This window comes from Squalius cephalus (genome assembly GCF_949319135.1).
Source record: "Squalius cephalus genome assembly, chromosome: 22".
Classification (NCBI taxonomy): Eukaryota; Metazoa; Chordata; class Actinopteri; order Cypriniformes; family Leuciscidae; genus Squalius; species Squalius cephalus.
In genome coordinates, this window is record NC_137143.1 from 8,356,220 (window position 1) to 8,382,279 (window position 26,060).

General features: G+C 40.0%; 2 long non-coding RNA genes across 2 annotated transcripts in view; one reads left to right on the top strand and one right to left on the bottom strand.

The window, feature by feature from the left end:
• Positions 1–6,297: 6,297 nt before the first annotated feature.
• LOC307150038 overlaps positions 6,298–26,060 on the top strand; it is a 371,381-nt gene continuing 351,618 nt past the window's right edge. The window contains exon 1 of the long non-coding RNA XR_013819650.1: positions 6,298–6,365. This is a non-coding gene — a long non-coding RNA (uncharacterized lncRNA). The remainder of the gene's footprint in view (positions 6,366–26,060) is intronic.
• On the bottom strand, positions 6,530–7,144 carry LOC307150039. Its single transcript, XR_013819651.1, has 2 exons — positions 7,100–7,144; positions 6,530–6,806 (listed from the first exon to the last, which is right to left on the bottom strand). It is a non-coding gene; the product is annotated as an uncharacterized lncRNA (long non-coding RNA).

A 26,060-nucleotide genomic window follows, 5' to 3' on the forward strand; every position in this document is an offset into this window, starting at 1 on the left:
TGTTTGGAGGAAGAAGAAGGATGAGTACAACCCCAAGAACACCATCCCAACCGTGAAGCATGGAGGTGGAAACATCATTCTTTGGGGATGCTTTTCTGCAAAGGGGACAGGACGACTGCACCGTATTGAGGGGAGGATGGATCGCGAGATCTTGGCCAACAACCTCCTTCCCTCAGTAAGAGCATTGAAGATGGGTCGTGGCTGGGTCTTCCAGCATGACAACGACCCAAAACACACAGCCAGGGCAACTAAGGAGTGGCTCCGTAAGAAGCATCTCAAGGTCCTGGAGTGGCCTAGCCAGTCTCCAGACCTGAACCCAATAGAAAATATTTGAAGGGAGCTGAAAGTCCATATTGCCCAGCGACAGCCCCGAAACCTGAAGGATCTGGAGAAGGTCTGTATGGAGGAGTGGGCCAAAATCCCTGCTGCAGTGTGTGCAAACCTGGTCAAGAACTATAGGAAACGTATGATCTCTGTAATTGCAAACAAAGGTTTCTGTACCAAATATTAAGTTCTGCTTTTCTGATGTATCAAATACTTATGTCATGCAATAAAATGCAAATTAATTACTTAAAAATCATACAATGTGATTTTCTGGATTTTTGTTTTAGATTCGGTCACTCACAGTTGAAGAGCACCTATGATAAAAATTACAGACTTCTACATTCTTTGTAAGTGGGAAAACCTGCAAAATCGGAAGTGTATCAAATACTTGTTCTCCCCACTGTATATATAAAAATCGATAAAAAAAATGATTTTTGACTTTTGTGAATCGATTCAGAATCGTCCACGTTCACATCACAATGCATCTAAGAATCAATTTTTTCCCCCACCCCTAGTTACAACTTCCCTTACTGGTAAATTGCCAGAACCAATTTACCGACATTTTTGAAAAGGTCCTGTTCACACATAATCTCTTACCAATAATTTAACAGTAAAGACTATGGGCCCTATTTTAACGATCTGAAATGTATCAAACGCGAAGAGCAAGTAACTTTGTGGGCGGATCTCGGATGCTGTTGCGCTGTTATTATACCGGCGGGATAAATGGTAGAGACTAAAATACCTCAAAAGAGGTGGAGTCCTTTCTGCTATTTCCCGATCTGTTTCTTCTGCACAGCAGAGGGCCACTTCGGTTAATACTCAGGGTGACCTGAGGATCACAGTAGGGGCTCTCCTGCCGGGTGAATCTCCGTGGCCACTCCGCTCCTCTCCTGACACATGTTTTGGGCTCAAGTGGAACCCACCACCGCCTGCTCATCACCGAGGGCATTTCCCTGAGGCCTCCACATCTGCGCCATCGTGGCCACAGCAGTAGCTTTCACCCAACCCGCAATGTCGAGCTCACTGTAGGAAGGTGACAACGCCAGTCTCAGTGCCGGTCAAACATTCCAAGTGGCCAGAGATGTAGCAAGCTGCTCTTCAGGATACAGTGAATGCACTGCCCCACTCCCTCACAGGAATCATTGAGACAGGTAAGTGTGCAGCCACAGTCACGGCCCCCACATCGGGATGCTGTGCCTTCCGAGGCAGGCCCCTATGCTCCACAGCGCTGCCCTACCTCCAGCACGTCTATTGTCCTACTGGTCCCCCTTTACACGGTGTCTGGAAGCCTGGCTAGCACTTACCAGCCAGTCCTGCTGGGTTGTTTGGACGATCAGACTCAGCTATACGATTCAAATCGTCCGGTGTCCCCCCAGGTTCAGCAGTGTCCGGTTGACCTCAGTGGCAGACATGGATGCTACTGTCCTGTGTGTGGAAATTGCAGTCCTATTGGCAAATGACGTGATAGAGCCGGTCCCTCCAGCCGACATGAAGGCAGGGTTTACATCCCATAATTCACGGTGCCACAGAAAGGCTGTGGGTTACGACTGATCTTGGACCTGCTCGTCTTGAACAGGGGCCCTTCATAAGCTCCCATTCAAGATTCTGACGCAGAAACGCATTCTCATGTGCGTTCTCAGCCAAGATTGGTTTGCAGCTATTGAGCTGAAGGAGGCCTATCGATCCTACCTTGACACAGGACTTTTTTCGCTCCCTTCCGCTCCCAATATCCTCCTCTTCTGCCTTTCCTTATCACCCCACATCTTTACAAAGATAGATGAGGCCACTCTCACCCTTTTGAAGGAGGCGTGCATTTGCATCCTCATCTACTGGCTCACACTGGCCCAGTTGCGAGATCAGTTATTTGGACACAGGGACATAGTGCTCGCGCACCTCAGCCTCTTTGGGCTTCGGGTCAACTGGGAAAAAGATCCTCTTTTCTCTTTATAGAGCTTGGCTCACGAACGAACATATATACATGCCCAAAGTTCCCACCACTCGTTTTGGGGACCAGGTGGTGAACTTGCAAGCCCTGCCCCCTGGAGGAGGCAGACCCAGCCCTCATGTTGCTGTGCCCTGTTCACACTTTGCATTTGTACGTGGACTGGACGCAGAGCTTCAGAACCTACAATCTCTGAGGGGAGCCGGTGTCTTCTCATGTGTTCTCTACAAACAGATAATATGTGGGATGAATGGCCCAGTGTCTTGCATGCTGCACCATTCCCCTCTGAGGACGGAATACAAGCACTTATTATGCTCCTCAGGCGAGTTCCCCGACTGGTGAACCCTGTTGGAGTTCCTCCAGCATCCTCGGCAGTCAGATGCGCCGGAGGCATCTGACGCCAGGTCAGTCCATATGCATAACTCCACATGTTACCTCCCTATGGGCAGGATGTGGTCTCCGTAGCGTCCATTTTCCAGTGGGAATGTGCATGCTTTCCCAGTGTTTTCCAATATTCTCACTGTACAGGGTAAATGGAACATCAGTGATTGACATTCTCTGTGCACAGCCCTGTCCCTTCTTTCACCCCAACTGGTGTGGGGGATCAGGCAGCTTGCTCAGGGCGCTGGAAGGGGCAGCAGCTGTGCCATCTTCCATAGAGATCCCAATTCATCAGTCACTGATGTTAACGTTGAACGTGACTGAATGAAATGTCTAGGTTATTAATTTAACCCCCGTTCCCTGAAGGAGGGAATAGAGACATTAACTCCCCTTGTCACAACTCCTGTACCTCCGCTGGTAGCCGCGAACCCGTCTCGGCTCCTCAGCGAAAAACTTAACCCTCTGGGGTCGGCAAACGCACCGGCGTGTTTTGCTGCATTTTCTTCACATAGTAGCACAATAGACTTAAATTACTCTGTCATTTATGGTCATACAGAAAAAAGAAATATGAAAAAAGAATCTGTGATGTGTCTACTTTTGTATGTGTCCACTTACAATCAAATCAAAACATTCTGCTTTTGTAAAATAAAGAAAATAAACAGAGTGTGCTTTCTGCATCTCCGTCGCGGTGAACTTTTTTTTCTTGAGCACGTCTATAAACTGAAACAAAACTCAGTGAATACTTGTCACACATTTATGAGCCATATATCTTTATAAACATTTAAGTGTGTACTTTTAAATGATCGGATTCAAACTGAAAACAAATATTCTCTGTTTAAGTAATTTGTATAAAACCAACAAGATGTCCAGTTTCTCAAACACTTGCTCATTAGTTTTTATTTGACCACGCCCACGCACGCAAAAGAGATTGACATGCAAATTGTCCACATGGAACGTGAACACGCTCATTACCTCAAACACAAAGCACCAAACTTCATCAGTCTCTGCTTTTCGTCGAGTTTGGAAGACACGCCGTGAGCTTACATTGGATTTACCTCAGAAGAAGAAGAACACGATTTAAAGACAAGAAAGATGTAAGGTAAGAAATGTATTCTAAATTATATTAGTTAATGTTATTGTTGCATAAACTTCACATTGCAGTTGAACTGTTGCTAGATATATGGTGAATATTATAATATTTAGACCCGTGTTTACTGTTAAATACTGTGTTTGTGGATATCTGCTCAAACGTAGATATGTATAATATGGTTACCATAATGTTTCATATTTTGGAGCGCGCTGTGCGTTTGAATGTTTCATATTCAAAACGTGCTGTGCGTTTGAAAAGCAAAACGCACCAAACATTAGGCTTCATGTTTTTACTGCAATCTCATTTCATAACATCATAACGAATGGAAACATTTTAAGTAACATATGAAAATCAATATATTTTTCTCTGGCGTAGTTGTTACTGAAGTGTTCCTTTTTAAAGATTTAGGGCTATAGGCTGCCTGCCTTAGGCTATACGCTGATTTCACGCAGCCGTTATTTTGAAATCGAAAGCGAGGCTCCGGTGGGAAGAAAACCGTAAGTGTCGCCTTTAATCACAGGAGAGTCGTGAATGCGATGGCGTATTGTTGTGTTTAATGATGTTGTGTCAATTCTAAAACTGTACATACATTTCTTTTATACTTTAGACTATATACAGTGAAATTCATTTATAAATAAAATATATTTTTTTATATAATTCAGAAAGTAAAAAAAGAAGCAGGAATGAACTATATACATATCCTATATTGGATATTAACATCCAATAGTGTAAATCGCGGCAGCAGCTTCAGGTTGGTAGTCCAAATGCATTGTTGTTTATCTTTACTTCCGGGGTTTTTCCCACCGGAGCCTCACTTTCGATTTCAAAATGGCGGCTGCGTGAAATCAGCGTATTGTTATTATTATTTTATGCAGCACTGCGCGTAGCCTATGCCTACAAGGCACAACATACCTGGTGTTCATTATATATTGTTGGAAACATTTGTGTGTGTGTGTGTGTACTCCGTGAATTTTAAAAAGCAATTTTTAACCAGAAAAATCTAAAATGTATTCCCAAAATCGTGCAGCCCTATAGTCTCTGTACATGAACATGGTAAAGTGAAAAATCAAACACCTTTGAAATGAAAGGTATGTACAATGTTTTTAGGAATGGCACAATGTCTCTGTCTTTGGATCATTTGTTGTGTATCTTTGGATTATGTTGTGTTGTAAATAAATCCAAACAATCAAAGAGCCATTCTTTTTTAAATCTCCTCATTTTTTGTGCAAGGTTGCTCAGAATGATAGGGCCTGATAGCACCTAAAAGGGCCAGTAGGGGAGGGTCTTTGTCTTTCTCAGGTGTGAAATCCATTAATATTCAGGATGTGTTTACGCCTATAAAGCTTTCTTACACAAAACACGTCTTACAAATTTTAAATCAATATATTTTCTTATCTGAATGAGCAGTCAGGATGATTTTCACATAGTTTTGAAGCAAATATTCTAGGCTATGTGATACAATTTTCAAAAGTTGTGTGAAGAAACCCACATGGAAATAACCTATATAACATGTTTATGATATAGGTTTGTAATATATGTGACATATATAAAATTGGCCGTTTTCCTATATTATGTACATATATGCACATATGTGTACATATATGTGTGCATATATGCACGTATGCACCTATATGTTCACCTATAAATGCTATATATATATATATATATATATATATATATATATGTGTTTACCTATATATTAGTAAAATTAGTAAAATCCATAGCTACTCACTGTAAAAAAAATAAAAATCCCGTATACAAAGGGTAAATCTCTGGCAGCAAAGTTTCCAGACGGATTCCGTTAAATTACGGCAAATAACCATTACACAAAATTACAGGCAAAAACCGTAAAAATACAGAATTGACTTTACAGTCAAAATTAATTAAATTACAGTACATTACTGTTGATAATGGCTTATTAAACCGTGGAAAAACAGATAAATGTCAAATTACATAAAAAAAAAAATTAAATTTAGGGTTTTATAAAGTTTTTTTATAATAATGCTGTCTTATCTACAGTAATTATCTTTTAATATATAGTTTTTCTGTGTATAATAACTATGAAGTTATGTATAAAAATGCAATAAGTACATAAATTCAAATACAAAGTTTGTATATTTACAGTTTTAATTTTTGCATTTCCAATTTCACAACATTGACCAATCTCTAATTAAGTACTTAATAATAGCAAATGTACAGTCAATTTCTGTTAAATTAACTAAACGTATAAGTACAAAATACCTGCACATTTACAGTATTACTCATTAACCATAAACACTGAACATCAAGATACGTGAATGATAGGAAATACAATCTTAGTATATAATTTAGAACATGTAAAAATATCCACATTAAAAGGCAATTGCTGTATGCCTTTATACTCTAATATAACTTATTTTACACATTTACAATTACATTTTATCCAAAGTGACTTAAAAATTAAGAGAACAATAGAAGCAACAATTGCAGTGACAAGTCCCAGTTAGTGTAGTACAGTACACATAGCAATTTTATTTTATTTTGTTTAATTAAAACAAAGATTTAGTATTATTGGGTCAAGTGTTTATGAAAAGATGGATCTTTAGCGGTTTCTTGAAAATGTGTTGAGTTGGGCAGGTCATTCCACCAGTAGGGAACAGTCCAGGTAAAGGTCAGTGAAAGTGATTTTGTGTCTCTTTGGGATGATGGCACCACAAGGCGCCGTTCACTTGCAGAACACAAGCTTCTGGAGACACATAGATCTGAAGAAGTGAGTTTAGGTCTTGCTGCAGCATCTGGATCAGTTGCAGAGGTTTGACTGATGCTGGAAGGCCTGCCAGGAGAGCATTACAATAGTCCAGTCTGGATAGAACAAGAGCTTAGACAAGGAGTTGTGTGGCTCCAACAGGAAGGGCCGGATCTTTCTGGTGTTGTATAAGGCAAATCAGCAGGATCGCATGGTTTGGCTGAAAGTGAAACCATAAGCAGTTCTGTCTTGGCAAGGTTGAGTTGAAGGTGAAGGTCATTCATCCAGCAAGAATTTTCCATCAGGGAGACTGAGATGCGAGCAGCAACCGTCAGATCCTCTGGCTGGAATGAAAGGTAGAGATATTTGTCATTAAGTGATAGGAAAACCCATGTTTCTAAATGACAGAGCCGAGTTACAATACACAAAAAAAAATCTAAATCACAATCTAACACAACCGTGGCCTTACTGTAGCAAAACCAAACCTTGTGCAGCTACAGTGGCAAATGAATACAAATTAATATTCACATGGGAAAATATAGTATAAAACAAATAAAATTTTCTGCCACTTTTAGTGCAATCATATGGAATCAGAAGACTCGGCCATTACAATATTTTAAGTTACTTCTTCCCATACCTTGTTTGCCATGATCATTCTGCTTTCCACTTGACCTGAAATCACAAAAAAAAAAAATTTTTTTTTACAACTCAGTATTACATTTACACATGTCAGAATATGTTCCACTGGGACAATGCAAAACCTCAACTTACTTTATAAGCCTAATATATGCACATATATGCATTCTATCTACGTGTTGGCAAGCAGATGCAGCCAGAATATGTAATTTATCATGTGGTGTTCATATTCTAGTCTCAGTGCTTTCCTGTATCATCAACAAGTACAGTATTACTGAATTTGTTTTCTTAACGGTCTTGACAGCCACATTAACCCTTACGAAAATTAACTATGGTTTAACCAAAAAAAAAAAAAAGCTTGGTAACGTTAGGCCTATTTGTAGTATAATTGTGGTTATTAAAAATGGTAATAGAAATCCGCCAAAAACGTGATTACTATTTTTTAAGAGAAGAGTTTTCAGCTTCCAGACCATAGACTGTAAAAAAAGATGGACGACGCCCCTTCACTCTCTTCCATTGATGAGAACCATAGACAGTATATAAACTGGACACAGCGACCCCATTGGATTCAACAGAGACAAGTGAAGTCAATTAGAAGCTCTTACTTCCTGATGGCTGAGCGTACTGCGCAGACTCAAACTGAGCTTGACGACGTAGATGTGACGTGAGCAACCCGTCTGTCTTCTAGTAGCTGTGCCAAGAGAAATCTAAATCATTCCCTTCCGAAACTTGCAGAGACGGAGAGTGAGAGTAGGAGGTGTCCATGAGCTAGGAGCAGGAGAAACTTTTGCTATGTATTCTGATTAATTATTTTGTCACTTTGCCTCCACATCCCCCAGATTGCCTGCAAGCTTCTCCTCCTGTCCATACGGTAATTCTCTACTGTGCGACAGAGTCGTGTGGTTATGACGCAATCGTTAGCCTATTTGTACAAAAATTGCTTCTACGGGGCCATAACGGAAGCTACAAGGTAATGGAGCCTTTTATACATTTCCGTGTTTCTTTAGAAATAAATAATGGACAAATGGAGTCTTTAAACGCCTCAGATGTAAAGTTATTCGCTGTCAAAGTGACGCCAAAATGAATGGGAGTCAATGGAATGCTAGTCTCAGCCTCAGACGTCACGCCCACGGAACGTTGGCTAAACGTCTGATGCATATGGTACACTTAACTGGAAACACTTCAGGAATGTCGAAGTCGTTATCTGATTGGTTGAATTTTATCGGATTTCCGGGGGGCGCGAGTGTCGCGTTTATTTTCGGTCAGCCGGGAAACAAAGCGCAGACGTGTGATTGCGGAAGAAAAACTGTTGTGTTTACATGAGTGACAATGAGCATTTATCAAGATCAGCTAAACGTAGGATTCTCAAAAGTATGCGAGGTTCACGGCATAGACTCTTTAAATGTCCAGGAGTTTTGTTTGAGGCACTTAGTGGAGACAAAAAGAGATATTTTAGCCTGTTTGCCGACGGGATTTGGGAAGAGTATTATTTTCCAAGCCTGGCCGACCCTTTGTCAGCATTTAGAAGGATTCTATGCTGACTGACTTGTTGCACGTCGGTCTGTTGTTGTGGGGACATTTCCACGCCACGAAACGTGTAATTTTTACGTGTAACTGTAATTGGTTGTTTGACATGTCGGTCAAACGGCCTTATGGGCGGGCCTTGGCCAAAGAAAGCTGCTATGAATTCCAGACCTTCAGCCGTCAGTCTGAAGGTCTGGCTACACGAGACTAATGGAATGCTAACAGCAGGTGGGGGTCCGCTAGCCAATGGCGGCGCCCGGGGAAACTTCAAAATAATATGAAACCCTGCCCCCCTGATGAGAACTGAAGCCGCCAGTGTCCCGATATGGCGCTGACATATTGGAACTTGAGTCTGCGCAGTAGCGATCTCGGGACCAGACCTGTGTAGTCGTGAGCAGGAAGTAAAGGCGCGAAATCAACGCTCCGCCCTCACTCTCGCAAAATGCACTCAGGGAGAGTGGATTCTGCACACTTTTTAAAAAAAATTGATTGCAGTACGACAAGAGGCTTGTTAAAATAAAGTAAACACAATCTCCTCAGTCCTCCGAAGAAAATGTCCGTTGGTGCTTCAGTGATTACTACGCTCAGAGAACCTGTCAATCACAGCTGTCAATCATGACGTTACACCACCGCATCACGTAACTAACTAAAAACCAACTTATTTTAGAAACAGACACTTGAACTTACATCAGCGTGATAAAAACGACAGCAAATGAAAGAAACCACCTTTGGAAAAAAGATATTTGAAGTGTAATTTAATTGTTTAGTTGGTCTCACGTCCCGTTGAATAACACGGTGAGGCGGGGCTTATAACCTATACTAGGACCAGTCACCGGGGGGCGATGGAGACGTTTGGGCTTCACTTTTCAGGGCTTGTGCGGCACGCTTGTTCCAGACAGTGTTTCAAAATGTCCCGCCATTTAAGAGATTGATTTACTGACAGATACTATCACATATTAAAGATTTTATACACAATTAAATGGACTTTGATATGTATAACAAGTCTACGAACGCTTGTTTTAGGTTTTTTGAGGTGTGGGTTCAACTAATCTTTCTTAAAACAGATGGAAAATGTAAAGACGCATGCTACATTTTCAGTGTTTTGCCTCCAGCTCTCGCCAGTTAACTGAACATCATTTAAAATGCTAACGTTAGCTTGAAAACTGTAACGTAAACTTAACACAAATGTAATATAAAATATCGTTCACATGTAGACTCTTACCTCAGCCGGTGATCGGTTGGCATGATGTCCGCTGTGACGAACCAGGCTCACTGAAAAGGGCGTTATTTCCGAAGAATCCAAACCACTGATCTATATAGAATGACATTATATAGATGAGTGATCCAAACGGACTGACTGACAACAGAGCTCCTACTCACGGCTGCTCTCGACGAATACGTTTGCTTTGAACCACTGTTAATCTCACAATCCACTTCACGAGAGTAGACTGAATTCAAATATCCCGCTTGCCCTGATACAGATCCAAAGTCGACTGATCAGCTAACCGTTGTGGGCGGGACTAAACAGCGGAAACGTAATGGCGGCTAATTTGAATCTGCGTCATCGCGCGCGCACACACACACACACAAAGCCCTGAATGTGCAGCAACGGAGATTTGGAAAAATATTAATAAAATATACATGAAATTATGGGAGAATAAGACAATGAAATAATGATCAAAATGAGCATCTATTTTCAAGACAAGATTAAAAGACTATAGCCTATGCAATAAAAAAAGAATTCAATACAGGCCTACTGTAGCCCATGTAGGATAGGCTACTGCCTACTGTATGTACAAATACTATTATTTAACCTTAAAAAAAAAAAAACTCACTTTAACCCCCACATGCTTAATAATCTGTAAGGACAACATATTGAATAGATGCAGATTTCTGCAGTTATACCTTCTTTTCTTTGTTTTCTGATTTCACAGAAAAAATCTGTAAAATATTACTTTGTAAAAAACGTAAAATTGATGTAAAACCAAAATACAACCTTTAAATTACAGCAAATATCTGTAAAAAAAAATGTACAGTGTAGGCATCTGTTACGAACTGCTCCGAGACGAGGATCCAAACGCAGCTTTATTGTATGGGGCAATCCAGAGGCGTAATCCAATGTACAGGCAAGGGTCATACACAGGCAGGCAGTCAAAACAAAGAAACAAAGAAACAAACAAACAAAACAGGCAGGGACCAGAGGCAAGAGAGTAATCCAGGGACCAGAGGCAAGAGAGTAATCCAGGAAACAGGGCAAGATATCCAAAACCAAGAGACAAGAAAACCAAGAGAATGCTCAGAAATGCAGTGTAACACTTAAACAAGACTTCACGGTGAGTGAATGAATGAACATGGTATAAATAGACTGAGACTAACAGGATGATGAGACACAGGTGAATGCAATCAGTGAATGAGGTACAGGTGAATGTGATCAGTGATAAGTGATGATGAGTCCGGGCAGTGAGTTATGGGAAATGTAGTTTATGAGGAAGTGATCCTAGTCTATTGTGGAGCGCCCTCTGGTGGCTCTCGAGGGCACTCCAGCTGGTTATCGTTACAGCAACATAAATACAAGCCCAAAATGTAGAAATTTACATTATTTATTTACTTAAGAACAATCAAATAGTACAAGAACAAAAATAAGACAAAAAAAAAATATATATATATCTTTTTGATCTTCTCAGCTCTGTGAGCTTCGAATTGATAGATGTGCCTATCTGAGCTAGGCATCATGTATGACAGTTGCCAAAGTGAGATATGAGCTACAAAATGACCAGATCCTGCCATGAGCTATATAGGAGACATATCTTGTATGTACATATAGGGCTTATATATGGATATAAAGAAGCAATACAGGAGACCTATATGGCCTGTATATGCACATATATGCACCTCAATTTTGCCTATATGTGGCATACGCATATGTGCAGCATATATATTATCATATATGTGCAAATATGCTGTATATATGCAGCATATATGTGCTTATAAACTGCATATATCATCATATAGGTTATTTCCATGTGGGAATAATCAGTATGGGTTTCATGACCTTATTTAATTTTTTTCACAAACCACACATAAATGTCATTATCTCAAAACTACAAACTTTTACATACATGCTGCTGACATATTATTGTAGCAGAGTTTGTGCTGAATACAGTGTAATCAGACTTTAGCCATGAAAATGTCACAAGTAACAGAAATAAGAACGAATGTCAGAGCATGTCAGAACACCTCCGGGGCCAGAAAACACCTCAGACCCCAGAGGGTTAATGTGAGTATTCGCACGCTGCCTACTATACTTGGAAGCGGGGTAATGGGCAGGAAAAGGGGGTTACATTAGCAACCTATACAGTCTCATGCTCTCTACCCACTGATTGATATCTGCAAAGAAAGGACTATTACCACTCAGTTAAGACTTCCATTTATTATCTGTGTCTCTGTCTGTGAATCATACCCGCAATAAATCTGCATGTTCATTTTACATCCTGCCTCTGATACCTTGACATCTACTTTAGACATTTTTCTAACTATAAATAAATTTGCATCTACATGTCAGTGACAAATCATTAATAGACTGTCTGCTGTCACACCCATTTTTGAGTGTAGACCAGCAAAGGTAATGTTCGAAATTCCAATGAATACAATTCTGGAATGCTTTGGAATATAAACCTCATTCTGGTCTTGTTTTAAGAAGAAAGTTTCTTGCACATGTATAGTTCTAAGATAATACAAATCATGCAGTTAGCTAACATAATGTATTAATTTTAGCAAGAAACAATGAGTTAATTATTGTTATAAGTAATTATTACAAGTTGTAAACATAAAGATTACGACATATATTAGATTTGGGAGTGGTGCATGTTGATTCATAGTTGGCGTCATCTGAAGTTGTCGCTGGAGTTGGAGTCATCTCTTCACAGGTGTTGGGGCATTTGAAGTCTTCGTAAGAAGCTGGATCCAATCTGGGGCTGGCGTAATCTCTAGTTATGTCAGGATGGGCATCCTGAGATTAAACAGAAAAAGCAATTAAAAAATAATTAGCGTATCTGCTGTTCATAACATTTCGAGCAAAGATAATCATGTGTGTTTGATTTTATATAAACTGTGTAATGATTTCCACTTAATTCACAGATGACGTAGTGATTTTTGATATTCTCTCACGGACAAAGTCATTGTCTTTTCCATTATATTGATTTCATTGCTCGTGTCTCCTGCTATCTTGATTATTACTAGTTCTACCAGAAAGACTCGGGAGAATTATTTCAATAAACCATACATTTATTGACAGCTCAGCAAGCTGATAATCTACAAAGTCATTTGGCGTAGGCCCCGTCCGTAGTGCATAATCCGAGGGTATCGGATCTGCAATTCCTGCCTGAAGACGAAGGCAGGGGCGCAGCCGACCCCCCGGGAGGTATAGACAGGACCATCCTGGTGGTGGTGGGGAGGATGGGGGTAATCGTCGCTTCAGTATCTGCGAACTCAAACATGTGTAAGTACCGAGCTTTTATACAATGAGCCAACGAATATGATTGGATAGAAGTGAAGGCAATAGGTGACATAGTAATTGAGTCTTCCCGGCAGAACTTATGCTAAAGCTTTCATTTCCATCATCTATTTTGTTTAGAAACACTACCAGCTTTACTCGTGGTCGTGGATATGGAAAATTTAAATATGCTTGACTGTCTTTTTTACATTTTGGCGATTTTTTTTTTTACAATAATTCATCAGGTATACACTCTCAAACTTGATGCTACTCTCCAAACGTTACACTTTACTGCATGCAAAACAATACGCAGTAAGCACCAACCAATGATAGTGATTTTGAACTTAAGAAAGCTGATCAAAAATATATTTGCTGAGGGCCGATAGCAAAACATAACCTCCAAATACATTTGCATTAACCATTAACCATTCAATTAATTCCTATGAAAGCTGAGCTTTATGCTCGCGCACAAGAATTGAACTGAAAACACTCGCTTCATGCCAGTGTAGCTTTTATACGCCCGTATAAATATAATTAATTATTATTCATAACGGATTATGATCAATAATTAATAATTTAATTATTTTCAGAATTTACTGCAGCAGAATCAATAGTATGATCATTTTATCAGTTCATCCAATGAACAGAAAGCATAAACAATTATTAACTCTAGGAAATATAATATCTTCCTGGCCAAGAAAGAATAATCCCCAGCTAACAGTAAAGAAATAAATCAAGGGTAAAAGCATAGGTAACTTAGATCGCAGTTCAAGACAATAAATTCGTAAGCACATAACACAAGTAATACTTCTCTTTTCAAATACAAACAATACTTTATTGATTATATGCTAACACATAAACTAATATCTAACACAAACACACGCACACGCATACACACACATTCATACAAGTTGCCGAAAGAAAGAAAGAAAGAAAGAAAGAGTTTGGAAAGAATGAGTTTAAGAGTGAGATGATGAAATCTCAAGATTCTATGCACTTATAAGACATAACCTGAACGAACCATCAATTATTAATTCAACCCTTCTATCGTTTTAGGCAGGTTATTAAATTTATACCAATGCACCAGTTCAGTTTAAGAGTCTGGAGGTACTTGCGTCTTTGCTTTTGGGGATTCCCTTCTGTCATGGTAAAAGGGGGTTTCCCGTTCGTTGGCTGGTCTCCTCGTGCCTGGATAGATGTCTGTGGCGGCCACTCACGTGGTGTGGATGGCGGATTGATGGAAAGTCTTTGTTGAAGCTGGCTTTGCAGAAGAAACGTGGACCGAAATCTTGCCGCAAAACTTAACTTAGAACCGAGACTCACAACGGAAAAGAAAGGAAAACTCAGAAAAGAAAGAAAATTGAGAAGAGAGTAGGCTAGTAAGATGACTGGAAATGAATCTAACCCATCTGATCTTAATTTGGGTTGGTCTGCTCGTCTGTTACATGGTTACTATAACCATCGTCTGCTGTCTCCGTCTTTGTTCTGCCCCACCCTTCGAACTACTTTTTTTTAAACTAACGCTCTGTGCTTGTTTTTTAAGGTTTTTTAAAACAAAAAGAGGTTTGTTCCTCCTACAAAAGGGGAGTTCTGACTGCTGCTTTGTTTTCAAAGTCATGTGTTCCCTGGGGGTGTCGGTTCTCTAGTTTTAAGCGGAGACCAGATGCAACTGTTTAGACATGATTTCTACTTATCAGAATACGAAACATTTTACACAGATTTAATTCCAGCCATCTTGCTAGTTGTGTTCGTAAGATAGCATTGATATGAAACAGTACACACTTTCATTCACACACCTAATAGTTATAACAATTACATGAATTATATGGCATCTAAGTAGATTAGATCACACATATATTGTAGAAACAACATAGAATGATGTAGTTGCATGATGTTTGATTATAAGTCCATTGAAAATCATTCTTGAATGATTTTATGTATAGTTATAGGTAAAATCTCAGTTCTGTGGTTTGAAAAGATTTTACACCCTGAGGTCATTCAGAGGTCCTTAAGAAGAATGGGGTCTGTTTTGTATCTCCCTCGTGGGACCTTGGTCTCTGTCATTCTCTTAACCCATCAGTGTTCGGCAACAAAGCTAGCATTGACCAGTTATTTCGTTAGTGCTGGGGGGGCTCTTTTAAATAGCCAGACTGGTGGCGCCTGGACCCCATGACAAGATTGATGAGGATGCGAAGTCCTGACCAAATCTTCCCCCTTTCATTCGGCGAGAAGCGGAGAGTTTGAATTAATCTTCTGGAAGAAGATTAGTATGTGTTTGGTTCATACTCGCAGTCGTTACACCAGTGTGCACACAACGGCACTATGTAATGCACTTGTTTATGCCGGATCGTTTAAAACCAATGGCGGAACGCAAAAATCGGGACATTTTCCGGAACAGGATCCGGCAGGACCCGGCTCAAATTAAGCACTGTTGTCACACATTGTGGGGAATCCGCGGTGCCATCGAGCATGACTTTGTAGAGTCTGTCGCATAGGTCTGTCACCATGGACGCTTGAGGCGGTGCGCTAGAGTGAGTTGCCGGGGGGACGGACGACCTCGCTGTCGGCCGCTTGGGTTCTGGAGGGGCAGCTGCCGTCCATGAGGGAGCTGAGGAGTCACCGGTGTTTGCCTGAGGCCGGAGCCTGCTGCTGTCCACCATGATGGGGAGGAGCAGGGAGTGGGGGATCGAGGCGTCCACCGAGGGCTATCCAGCGTCACCACAAGGCACCGTGTAGACGTTCACCCAGCTTACCTGAGAAGCCCTAAGTTCCTCCAGCGCTGTTGACTTCAACGCCAGAGTTATGCGTGTTGGCTAGGTGCCTCCATGTACATGGTTCCCCCCTTGGGCGACCCCCACATGTGTTTTTCCACTGTAAGCCTCTATGAGCATGTGTCTTTCCCTTGGCAAGCCACCTTGCCACCCCTGGGGTTGAAATATTCCACCCTGCGGGCTGGACACCCCAGTGTTTCTCCATATCTCCATATGCAGCCCGCTCGCGGGTCGCTTGACTACGAATGGGGTTTCGCTTAGAAAGTCTATCCCCTTCAAGTATTACAAAACGAGCTAATGGCAAGGAATGCCATGGGTCTGCGGAATTTGCATAGCATAACTCCGCCCCACCATGTGGGTTTATAAGGAAGTATGCTGACAAGAGTTATGTTTCCTGCTGAGGAGCCGAGACTGAACTCAGGAATTTCCAGTGGTACAGCGGAAGTGGGAGGGAGACGCAACGTCTCCATTCCCTACTCATAATTTAGAGATTCCATCTGGTCGTAATGAAATATGTAACTGAGTATCATTGGCATAACAGTAGAAATTAATACTATTTTTTTCTTATTTTACCAAGTAGCAGCAAATATGCTGAAAAAGAAGCTGAATAACAGATCCTCGTGGCACTCCATAATTTACTGACCGTAACAAAGTTCAGAGTGAGAAAGGAAGACTGACTGAGACTTGTGCGTTTTTTAACTTCGATGCCGTCAGTCTTAGGCAGTAAAACTATCGGGATTGCCCAATTGATGTGGGATTCTTCTATTATCACCACCACGCCCGGCACTGTCACAATATGGTGCTGAATTAGATTCATTCGACCAGGCAGGGGCGGGAACACATCTGCAAATTCTGCCTGCAACCTGGCTACATCAGTGAGCTGCGATGGTGAAAGGTGATCTCCCTCTGGGGCCAAAGTGAGAGATTGGACTTTGGTGTTCACCTTTGGCCCAAGATCTTCCTCCCTGCTCACTGGCTCCACCTAGCTCCATTTTTTAATGAGGTTGAGGTGTTATATCTGACGTGCACCACTCCTGTCCTTTCTATCATAATTGAGATCTCCAACTCGCTGTGTGACCTCGAAGGGTCCTTGCCACTTAGCAAGTAAGAGCAACAAGAGGGGTTTCCAGACAATTTGTTGGAGTCTTTGTAAACAAACTTCCTAATCATGGTTTTTAACGTGTGATTAAATCGTTTCACCAGGCCGTCTGTTTGTGGGTGATAGACGCTGGTGTGAATCGATTTAATGCCCAATCATTCGTAAAGTTTGCGTAAGGTTTGTGACATAAACTCCGTTCTAATGGCCTGATGAGGTCCATGCCAATTCTCTTGAAAGGGGACCTGCATGAGACGAAGAGGGCACAAAGTTCTGCTTTCAACTGTTTCAACTTTTGAAAAAGCCGGTGTATTCACCAACTGACATTCACGACAAGCCCTGCACAACCTACGCACATTCTCGTGACTGCCTGGCCAGATTTTTCTCATGAGACAATTTAGTGTTGCTTATTGGCCCAAATGTCCTGCCATAGGATTACAATGAGCAGCCTGGAAAAGCATTTCCCGACGGCTTTTTGGTACTAACAACTTGTTGTATATTGTATATTGCTTAATCTGAGCGACTAGGGTCACTCGATACAACCTATCTTTTAAAATAGCAAAATGAGGATAGGAGAGTGGTCGAGTCAGTTGGAGAAGCTGTCTGTGATTAGAATGGGCCTGTTCAAAATCATCCTGAGACTGTTCCAGGGGAAATCTTTCCGCTCTGTGATGATCAGCACTCTGTTCCCCTGGCTCAGTTCCAGTCGGTCCTGGTTCAGCTTCTACCAACTGCTAGAACGGCCCCCTTCCCCACTCTCTGTTCCCCCAAGAGACGTTCGCTCATAAATACCCCAATAAATTACTAAAAGCTGGCCAATTTGTCCCCAAAATTAGTGGATGTCAGAGGTCTGGGCTAACTGCAACCTCTACACTATACTTTTGTCCCCGAAATTGAATAGTAACCGACATTAACCCCCTGGGGTCGGCGCGATAGGCTCGCTTTTTTTTCTTATCAGTGCAAAAGAGACTCAAAATACTCTGTTGACTTTGATCTTACATACAAGTGTCATACATCAATTGATCCAGTTAAGTGTATACTCACAATAAAAACAAAGTGTTGTGCTTTTTGCCAAATAAAGAAAAATAAACATGATGCGAGTTCTGCCTTCTCTCTGTCAGTGAAGTCCATTCTGAAACGCGTCCGAAAATGAACTATAACTATCGAACAGTCACACAGGCATACAGGCATGAAGCTTGAATTCTCTTCTTTTAAATTAAGTAATTTATATAAAAAACAAATATTCTCAGTTTATGTAATATGTATGAAATGAGAGAGATGTCAGTCGTTCTCATCTCAGCTAATTAAGTTTTAATGTGACCCTGCCCATGGAGAGCGCGCGCTATTCAAACGCAAATGATCTGAGGCATCCATGCAAACCTGTGAACGCCCACAATCAGCTGGTTAAAACACACCGCGAGTTCACTTTCAGACTCATGTACTTTATGACGCTGTGATTTATGACGGAAAATTTACCTCAGAAGTGCTGGAAGTTCCATTTCGAGGAGCAACGGATCCAGCTGAGGAATAGGTCAGTTCTATATTTGCTTTGCTTTAGTCGCAATAGTGTCTGTACGCAAAAAGACTGTTTAAATATGAATCGCGTTTCTGTGTGTGAATGAATGACTGCACAGATGTGTGCTGTTGTGTAGCTACTACAGCTGGCAAAAATACTGTTTAAATATGAATCGCGTTTTTGCGTGTGAATGAATGAACAGCTTTTACCAAACTCTATTGCTATACTGAGATGAGTAAAAATCGACTAGAAAAATAGATTATAATGTTTTTACTGTAAAATACTGCCACATCAAATAAGCTTATAATGTTGCCAATTTCTGCTCATATGTTAAATATATATATATATATATATATATAGTCATCAACTAAGATGTTATTGTAGTGTTTGTTCCAATGTAGGCTATATTCAAACTAATGAATCCTTAACTTTGAAATACGTATGATAAAATGTATACTTTAGTTTTTACAAAGAAAGATTACACTGGAAATATTGTAAAAATTGTAATTGTTGTAATTGTATAACCTTTTTAATAAAATAGCAAAAAAATATATAACCCTCTGATGGTCCGCGGGGTCTTTTTGACCCGCAAATGACTTTTGCTCAAATTAAAAAAAATGTTCCCTTTGTCCAAATGGTATGAAACCTTCTACGGCTCTTAACACTTTCTAGATCTACAAAAAAAAAAATAAAGTGGAATGATATCTGTTTTTATGTTAGCGTGACAAAATTTGTGACACTCGAGGTCCTCGGGGTCTCTGGAGACCCCGCAATCAAAATAGACAAAATTCATCATCAAAATCAGAAACAACACAGAACACATCGACAGAAATGACAGAAATAAAGTGGCACACTTCCACCAATTCAAAAAGCATCCACAATGCTGAATTATTTTGCTCACAACAAGCGCGCACACACACACACACACACACACACACACACATATAGAGGAATGCATTTTTGAGACTATAAAAACTGTTCTCTTATCATTTGTAAAATAAAATCATCCAAAATGCAGTACCACCACAAAAATAAATTGGTGACACTGACACATTGAAAAATGTACACACACACACACACACACACACACACACACACACACACACACACACACACAGAGGAACATTTGTAAGGCTATAATTTGTCAAATAAAATCATCCAAAATGCAGTACCACCACAAAACTAAATTGGTGACACTGACACATTGAAAAATGTGCACACACACACACATACACACACACACACACACACACACACACACACACAGATATGGAAGTAAAATAATGTCAAATGTTTTTGAAACAAAAAGCCTGTTGAATTGCACTACTTGAAAAAAAATAGGCATTGCATTAACCATGCTTGCATTTTAATGCATTGTATTTTAGGGCTTGCATTTTTATGGGCTGAAATTCAACATGGTTGAATATTTAAGCTGTGAATATTTCAATTAAAAACATTTCAAACACATTTTTATTATTAAAAATTCAATAATCCATATTCACCTTTCATATTTCACTTCCAAAATATTCAAACTGTTTAAAAATACAACCTATAATATTCAACAGGCAATTTTCGGTCCATTTTATTTCACTTTGAAAATTCGCTTCCACAAATTCGGTGGTTCAAATTCGACAGAAAATATTACGTTGACATCCATGAACTGCAGGAAGAGCAGTAGATTACCGAGATACTCCTCATCTGCTGTTACTCGACCTCACCAGCAGGTGGTGCAAAAGCGCGTGTTGTTGACGAAGACCAGCAACAGTTAGAGCAAGCCATTCATTCATAAAATGAAAATGATTATCTGTGTCAGTATATATGCGGAAAAGATGATAAAGACACAAAAGCTGTGTTTATGTTTCATTCAATAACTTCATTGTCACTTTCCCTGTGTAGCCTACATGTCATCAGCTTTCTCAACCTATGAACAGGATTATAATCGGTTTCCCTCAATACCTCACACTCGAGGATTCCCCTTCTGTCGGGACAAAACGCTTAACGTAGTTTATGGACTAATACAGTGATATAAAAGACCAAACTCGCACCTTATTGGGGATGTAGGCTGTAGGCTACTATATAGGCTCGATGGACTAAGAATATGAACGTAACGCGCAAAGTTTCATGCAGAGCGTTTCGTGATACTGGCATAAAATCAACACTTTCTCTCTTCTCTTCTCTTCTCTTCTCTTCTCTTCTCTTCTCTTCTCTTCTCTCTCTACAGTAGGCTATAGTATAGTATAGTAGGCTATGCCTACGTGTATTGCATTAGCTTAAACTGGGAAGAGATAGCACTTGCATATTGTTGTCCTCCTATTGTTAGTTTAACTGTAAATCGCTTTGGATAAAAGCGTCTGCTAAATAAATGACTAAATGTAGCCTAATAAATGTAAAATTGGCTTGACATTGGACATTCGCACATTTAGGGACCGTCTCAAAAGTTGCATAAAACACTGGCATACACGTTTCTAACTTCAATAGCAAACTTTAATTGAATAAATATAAAAAATCCAAAGGGTGCGCATTATGCCTGACACTACATGAACACTTTATAGTTGGTTTTTGACTGTAAGTCGTTCTATTCAAATGCTATTGAAGTTAGAAACGTGTAAAGTCGTATACACTTTAGAGACGGTCCCTAAATGTGCGAATGTCCAACGTCAAGCCAACTTTATGCCAGTCGATCACTGGGAAACGCTCAGCATTAAACGAGTTTGGTCTTTTATATCACTGTAATTAGTCCATTAAGCTATACGTTAAGCGTTTTATATGTCCAGCTGGTGAATCCTTAAGTATTGAGGGAAACCCTAATAGCTTGCATGCAGCACATCGCCACAATATAAAGTTAAGGCAACTAAACAACCAAGAGAAATATATGTCAACCTCAAAAATGTAATATTGGATCTGTATCCGCATCGGGGAATAACATTATAATCTTGTTCACGGTAGAGAAAGATGCTTGTAGGCTACACAGGGAAAGTAACTGTGAAGACACTGAATTTAACATAAAACCGCCGTCATAATAATCACAAATACACTTGCATTGCTGTTAAATGAGTTTTATGAATGAATGGCTTGCTCTAACTGTTGCTCTGTCTTCGTCAACAACACGAGCTTTTGCACCACCTGCTGGTGAAGCCGACTAACAGCAGATGGAGAGTACGCTCGGTAATCTACTGCTCTTCCTGCAGTTCATGGATGTCAACGTAATATTTTCTGTCGAATTTGAACCACCGAATTTGTGGAAGCGAATTTTCAAAGCGAAATAAAATGGACCGAAAATTGCCTGTTGAATATTATAGGTTGTATTTTTAAACAGTTTGAATAATTTGGAAGTGAAATATGAAAGGTGAATATAGATTATTGAATTTTTAATAATGAAAATGTGTTTGAAATGTTTTTAATTGAAATATTCACAGCTTAAATATTCAACCATGTTGAATTTCAGCCCATAAAAATGCAAGCCCTAAAAATACAATGCATTAAAATGCAAGCATGGTTAATGCAATGCCTATTTTTTTTCAAGTAGTGCAATTCAACAGGCTTTTTGTTTCAAAAACATTTGACATTATTTTACTTCCATACACAGACACACACACACACACACACACACACACACAGGAACATTTGTAAGGCTATAATTTGTCAAATAAAATCATCCAAAATGCAGTACCACCACAAAAATAAATTGGTGATACTGACACATTGAAAATGTAAACACACACACACAGACACACACACACACACACACACATACACGCATACACACACAGGAACATTTGTAAGGCTATAATGTGTCAAATAAAATCATCCAAAATGCAATACCACCACAAAAATAAATTGGTGACACTGACACATTGAAAAATGTGCACACACACACACACACACACACACAGGAACATTTGTAAGGCTATAATGTGTCAAATAAAATCATCCAAAATGCAGTACCACCACAAAAATAAATTGGTGATACTGACACATTGAAAATGTAAACACACACACACACACACACACACACACACACAAACACAGGAACATTTGTAAGGCTATAATGTGTCAAATAAAATCATCCAAAATGCGGAACCACTACAAATATAAAGTGGTGTGGTGACACTGGCACATCGACAATGTGTACTCACACACTCTCTCTCTCTTTATCTCTCAGACACACACACACACACACACACACACACACACACACACACACACACACACAATTGAGTGTGTCTAGAATCTAGAATTAGATTAAAAATAAATGATTGAAATAAATGATAAAATCTTAAGACTCCAACATTTCTCTTTGTAACATTTTGTTCAGGTTTGATTCTAATCATAATGTAACATTATTGAAAAACTGGGGGTTTTTTTGGAACAAAAAATGCTAAACTTTGACAAAAATATTTTATTTTTGTTATAATTGTGATTTTATAATATTTAGATATGAATCCAACTGAATCCAACTTGTGAAAAGATATCTTTCAGGTAGTCTAATAGCAAATAGTATATACTGGAGCTCTATAGCCATCTAGTGGTTAAAATTATTATTTTTTATTTTAAAACTGCATTTTCCAAAAAATGGGCATAAATGTTACATTAAACCATTTAAAATCATCCATGTTATCCCCATGAATGAAAGTTAGAAATCTGGGTCTTTTATAAAGTGAATTTTACATCAAATGCTGTTTTTTTGTAAAAAAAATATTTAAATATTTATTTATTTATTTATTTATAGAAATTTAAAAAATATCATAAATTCTCCAAAAACTGCACAAATGTTGAGTAAAAACATTAACAAACAGAATAAAATTACATTTGTAAAAAAAAAAAACTATTATCTTGTTACAAAATTAAATGTTATTGTCTGGGGTCTCTTGTCATGATTCCTGTCTTGTGTTCCCCTTTTCTTGTGTGGACTTTTGTTATTTCCTGTCCTGTGCCATGTTTTGTAGTCCTTTGTAGTTTTTCTTGTTTATTAGTCTCCCAGGTGTTTCTGATTAACCACACCCCCTTGTTATCTTGTTTAGCTTGTTTGCCTGTGTATTTAAACCTCTGTGCTTCAGTTGTTGGGTGTCGGTCGTTGTTTGCTGTAGCTGTTACGATGTTCCTGTCCTGAGTTCCGTGTTCCGTTGTTTGCCCTGGATTTCCGGTTTTGTTTCATTAAATTAAGTGCTTGCATATGGATTCTCTCTCCGCTTCATTCCTGCCACATCATTACATCTCTAGAGACCCCAAAGAACTCGAGTGTAGACATAAAAAAAGACCATCAGAGGGATAAATATATAGATGTAAAAGGATAGATGTAAACAAAATCTTAAAAGGTCAATATAAGCCTTCTCTTTAAATTATTTTTATTGTGTTTTATTAGTGACACATTTGGGTAGAGAATATATTCCAAAACTTTCTGAAAATACAGTATGAGAATTAACTGCACAATTACTAGAAATGTTTACCTTGGATATTATACAATTTGCAAGTACAATTTGTGGAAAAAAACAACAACTGTGAACCAATTTTGTATTTTATATATATTTATATATATCGTAAAACTTCAAATAATAGCCCGGGCTTTTATTTTCCCAAATCGCCGAACTGCACCAGCTTGTATTTGAGACAGGCATCTATATGAGACAGGCCTTTAATTTAGTGTTGAAACTTCACCATGTGCAGCAATATACATTTAGTTTTACATTCATTTACAGAAATCAGCTGGTTCAATGAAAATTGCTGATGTTATCGGATTTTCAGGCGATATTCTCAGTTCATTCAGTTAACGGATGCAGTTAATATTGCTGGCCATAAACTGACAAAGTGCGCGTCCGGTGTGCGATATACCTCGAGTTGTCATAGACGCAGCGCTGCGCTTCTCGTCCGGTGTGCGATACCTCGAGTTGTCATAGACGCGGCTCTGCGCTTCTCGTCCGGTGTGCGATACCTAGAGTTGTCATAGACGCGACGCGGCACTTCTCGTCCGATGTGCGATAGCCTACCTCGAGTTGTCATAGACGTGACGCGGCGCTAACTCTCTCTGCCTGCCTTGCTTTGCGCTAACAGCTCCCGCCCAGATGCACAGGGCTCTCTTGCATGCGCAGTCTGCACCATAGAACTGGCTCAAACAGACGATCTGATGGGTTTTAGAAGATTAAATACAACCCGAAACTAAAAAACAGACCTGGCCTCTATTTGAGACCGCCCTTTATTTATCCAAACTGTAGCCACACCAGGCGTGTAAAAGAGACAGACTATTTGGGACTCGGCTATTATTTGAAGTTTTACGGTATATATTTATTTTGTCCTTGCATTATTTCTTGTGGCTCAGTGACACACCTGAATGAAAGGCTCATTATCCGGCTCATTATGCAGCTCATTATGCGGGTCGTTGTCTTGTCAGGTTTGAATCACGCCCCTACGCATATTGACTTTCCAAACAAAAAGTGTCTTACAAAATTTAAATCAATGTATTGTTTTATGTGAATGATTAGGCAGGATGATTTTCACATCATTTTGAAGAAAAAACTCTAGGGAACAAAATACATTATTCAGAAGTCTTGTGGACACATATTTAGTATATGTGTTTTGTGGCCTTATTTCAGAAACTTTAATTTTTAGTTTTTTCAATAACCATGCATAAACATTATTCTCTCAAAAATACAAACATGTACATACATGTTGCTCACATATTAGGGTAGCCCTGTTTGTGCTAAATAGAGTGTAATTACACATTTGCCATTAATATGTTTATAAGCAACTGAAAAAAGCACAAATGTCAGGGCATGTCAAAACATCTCAAGGACCCCAAAAACACCTTAAGGGAAATTTCACCACATCCCTGTGCACACACCGCACCTGAACCATGCGGCTCTTATCCAATGCCTTTGGCTGAATCAGGCTTTGTGGATTCAGGATGCAACCAAACCTTGATTCATCAAAGCCTGATTCAGCCCGAGGCATTGGATAAGAGCCGCATGGTTCAGTTAAGTACCCCCCTTAATACTCACAGGTATTTGGTACAACCTAGCTTGTTTGGGGACAGCCTGCGGTGCGTCTGGAACTCAGATCAGTGTCCCCACCTCAATCTCCGGACATCTGTCAACAAAGTGTCCCGGGTCCCTGCAACGCCAACAGGCTGACCCAGACCTCCCTGCCTGGGCAGAGCTCTCTGGACAGCTGGAGGTTCAGGAGCCGGACCACTCCTTCATCTGGGTTGCGGCCGAGTAGGGAGATTTCCACCGGGACCTATGGAGGAGAACAGGTTTAGAGGAAGAGAGAGGGGGAACCACAGTGGGTGGGAGAGAGAGACAGATGGCAGGGATTCGCCGACCCCGAGGCACGCCACCATCTGGTCATCCTTCAGTTCAATGGCCAGGTCCAGCATTGTCAGGCGGTAGCACTGGACTCACTGCGCTCACTTCTTTGGCAGTCGAGTCCCGGAGCTGCTGAGCCAGCCACTCTCACCTAAGTCCAGCGACTGGAAGCGCTGGCGCTGCTGCTCTGAGCTAAGGCCAACCCGCTGAAGGATGGCTCTGTAGCAGCCCTTCAACTTGAAATAAACAGGCTTGGGAGTGTTTC